This window comes from Phascolarctos cinereus, unplaced genomic scaffold, assembly GCF_003287225.1.
Source record: "Phascolarctos cinereus isolate Bilbo 61053 unplaced genomic scaffold, phaCin_HiC Scaffold_1;HRSCAF=81, whole genome shotgun sequence".
NCBI classification, from domain to species: Eukaryota; Metazoa; Chordata; class Mammalia; order Diprotodontia; family Phascolarctidae; genus Phascolarctos; species Phascolarctos cinereus.
Genome location: NW_027555514.1, coordinates 9,027,745 through 9,031,953, shown reverse-complemented (window position 1 = coordinate 9,031,953; position 4,209 = coordinate 9,027,745).

The window sequence follows — 4,209 nt, the reverse complement described above, 5'->3', positions numbered from 1 at the left end:
ATACACCTAACTACCAAATGTCTCTCATGAGTCCCCAAATGCCAACCCATTGTTGGATGTCCCCAACTGGAAGGCCATAGGAATCTCAAACTGAAATTGTGCAAAACAGAAAAATACATTGTCTTTATTCCCAAACTTACCACTACTCTCAGCTTCCTCATTTCTGCTGAGGGCACCACAATCCTTCCAATCAGCCAATATGGCGACCTCAGAATCATCTCTGACTCTCACTGTCCATTATCCCCCATATCCAACTCTTGTGTTTTCTGCCTGCACAATAATCCCTTCTCTGGGTTCTCATGACCCAAGGGGAGTCCCTCATCACTTGTTACCTGAACTATGGAAGCAACTTCCCAGTGTCACATCATCTCTATACAGAATAACTAACATTTACATAGCACCTATTATGTGCTTCCCAAGCCTAAGCCTAGCATTCTACCCACTGCATCACCCAGCTATCCTAGAACTCTATACCCAGCTTGAGTCTCTCTCTTGAAATATAATCCCACACCATCACCTTTTGGACATCTAACTGCTTAGAATGGGTCATCACCCATGGGCATCTCAAACAGTGCAGTATGATAAAATTGAAAGAACACTGGCATTGGAGGAAAAAGACCTGGGTTCAAATCCTGTCTCTATTCCTTATACCTAGGAGACTTTGGATGGCCCTGGGGCCTCAGATTCCTAATTTGAAAAGTGAGAGGGTTGGATGAGACAGCCTTTCAGTCCCTTTCCACTCTAATTTGCAATCCTAGGTCCAAAACAGAAGTTGGTATCTTTCCTTGAAAAAGGCCCCTCTTTGGAACTTCCCTGTTACTGTTGAGGGCGCCCTCCTCCTCTCCCCAGCTTGCAACCTCACGTCAGCCCCAACTCATCACGGTCATTCACCCTAGGTATGTATCAGGTGCCCAAACTGGTCCTTTCTACATTGGCAGATCTCCCCTAAAGGCATCCTTCTCTCCACCCACACGGTTGTCCCCCAGATACAGGCTCTCATCATTCTTTCCTTGGAAGACTGAAGTCACCTTCTCATGGAGTCTCTGCCTCCAATCTCTCCCCACTCCAGTCCTTCACCCTCCCACTGTCAGGGATTTTCCTGAAGTGCAGGTCTGACTACATCACCTCCCTACCTTATAATAAACACCAAGGGCTCTTTATTACCCTACAGCCAAATATAGTGTTTTCTATTTGCCTCTTAACCCCTTTATATCTGGTCCCTTATTTTCTTAAACTTTTCTGCCCTTGTGTATTCTATAATCCCACTACACTAGGCCACTTGCTGTTCGCTGCACAAGACACTCATCTCCCATTACCACGCCTTTGACCTTTGGGTTCCCTCTCAGCTCCCAGGCTCTCCATCCTCAGTGCCATTGCCAAGGGGTTATTCCTAAAGCAGAGACACAACCATGTCACCCCATTTCTAGGACCTTACATGGCTCCTCATTGCTTCCTTCCAATTCCAGCTGTCCCAAAGCACCAATCTTAGCTGTCATGACCACTCCTTTGTGGGCCTCAGTTTCAAATTCTGAAAACTATGGGGTTGGGCTAGATGACCTCTGAGCTCCCTCTCAGCTCTGAGTCAAGGATTTCTACAAAATATTTTTTTAAGAGAAAACAAGGAAAAGAGTAGGAAGGGAAAGTTCACCTTCATCACTAGTCTGTCAGTCAATAAGCATCTATTAAGCACCTACTGTGTGCCAGGCTTTACAAATATTATCTCATTTAGTCCCATGGAAGAGCCAGGGCTGCTTTCTGGGACTATGGTGGCAGGGAAAAGGTTTTCTGGATGCAGTGAAAAGGCTGGTCAGGAGACAGAGGATTGAAGCTGGGATTCTTGGAAGAGCATTTGGCCATGTTTTGAATTATGTGATTGTTTCTCTGGATCAAAGAACAGGTTGGCAGACACTTGTTAAAGAAAGCACTAAAACCTTGCCGGGATTTCCGAGTGGATCTGCACAAGAGAGAAGAACTTTGAAGAAATGGTTATGATAATGCATGTTAGCCAGGCCTCCCCTCAGTCAGAGGACAGAGGTGAGAGCATTGACCTTCTCCTGGGCTCTCTTGGAAGGCTCAGGCCTGGGAAAGATGGAGCTTCAGGGAGAGGCGGCTTGTCAGGGCTCCAGCCAGGGGCCTGGCAAAGCATCGGCAGGGCACGTCACCCCTGGGTGCGGCCTGCCATGCATAGCTGAGCTGAGCTTGGCACCGCTTGCAAAGCCTCCTCTCTCCCTCCGACTACCAAGTATGGCAGTTTAGTGCCTGCCGGACCGGGAGCTCTGCACTAAGACCCCACCCAGGCTGGCCTTCTCCTTGTCTGCCTCTGGCTCCGGCTCCGGCTCTGCGCTGGCTGCTCGGCAGAGATGCGCGGCTCTCCCTACGCTGGCCTCTGTATGAATGCGCGGGAGAGGCAGGCTCAGGGACAAGTGAGACAGTGAGCTAGTGGGAGACGAAACTCTCCCCAAAAGACTGTTTACGAGGCAGCTCTGTCTTCTGCGACTGAAGCGACACGCTCTCACTTCCCCCAGGTCCCTGGGAGCACGGACGCGGCTGGGAGACGCTCGGGAGCTCGGCTCCTCAGTTTACAGAAGCCGCCGCGGCCGGTCACGTCTCCAACGTCACACAGGAAAACGCTTTCCCAGGGCGGCCTCAAGCCCGGCTCCGGCGACTCCGGGCTCCCTCGCTTTCCAGGCACCAGGTTTCATTTTAGAGCATCCGCCGGAGAAAACAACAAATTCAAGAAAACAAGAAACCAGAAACATGATTGACGAACGTTCTCGCGTTTCTCTTATCCCCGCCTCCACCGTTTCCTTTCTACCTTCTCTGCCTCTCTCTTTTTCTCCTTTCTCATTTTTTTTTATCCCAATAGATCTTAGCCCAGTCATTTTCCATCTCTGGGTCTCAGGTTCACCGCCTGAAAAAATTATAGGATTGGACTAGATGACGTCCAGGTCCCTTCCAGTTTTGAGTCCTTATTTCTGTGAAACATGTTAAGAGATACACAAAGAAAACCGTACAAATGAGCATTTCAATTGGGCATGTAGCTAGGTGTCACAGTGGATAGAGCAAAGGACCTGGAATCAGGAAGGCTTAAGTTTAGATCTGACCCCAGACGCTTACTAGCTGTGAAACATTGGGCATGTCATTTAACCTCTGCATGCCTCAGTTTCTTCATCTGTAAAATGGGTGTAATAGCATTTCCCTTCCAGGGTTGTTATGAGGAGGGAAGGAGGGAAGGAATAAGGATTTCTATAGCACTTACAGTGTACAAGTTCTTTATAAATATTCTCTTTTTAAGCCCCACAACAACCTGGGGGGGGAGGGTTCTGTTGTTATCTCCATTTTAGAGTTGAGGAAATTGAGGCAAACAGGGTTAAGTGACTTGCCCAGGGCCACACAGCTAGTAAGTGTCTGAGGCTGGATTTGAACTCAGGTCTTCCTGACTCCAGGCCCAGCACTCTGTGTACTGTGGAGCTCCCTAGCTGCCTCAGCATAAGATGTAGTAAGTGCTTTGCAAAGCTTAAAGCATTATATAAATGCTAGCTACTATGATCATTATTACCATTATTCATCAATGTTTCATTTTCACCAACAAAAAACTTTCTTTCATACCATCCCTGACTTTTTGGGGATAGTCTCTCTCCAAATATGTATCTCAGCAATTCATCCATAGCCATTTTAGAGCTGCCTGGGGCACCAGGAAGCCATCTCCACTAAATATACCGTGAAGCAGCTTACTTAGATGACTTGCCCAGGGTCAGATGGACACTTTGTCTGAGGCTGGACTTGCACCCAGGTCTTTCTAGCCGCAAGACTGGCTCCCCATACACTATGGCACACAACCACACCCTGGGGGTTACTGAGACCCAAAAACGGAGGCTTCATCTAATTCCCATATTTCATCTAAACACACTAAATAAAGGCTTTTTATTCAGATAAAACACATTTTAAGACCTCAAACCAGTAGGCCTCCAAATCTTTATCCATGGTTACTTTTATTATTTTACTTGCATATCATTTGATTGTGTTCTAAATTCTTCCATGGTGATCAGGAGGGGTGGGCATAATGGGAGAAAGTGGCTTGGGTGATTGATAAGGAAACGAAGTCAAAGTCAACAGGCCTTGAATCAGCTGAAATCACCCATAGGACCCTGAGCTAATGCATCAGAAAGAAAGAAAGAAAGGGGGCTGGGATCTGAGGATGGGCTATTG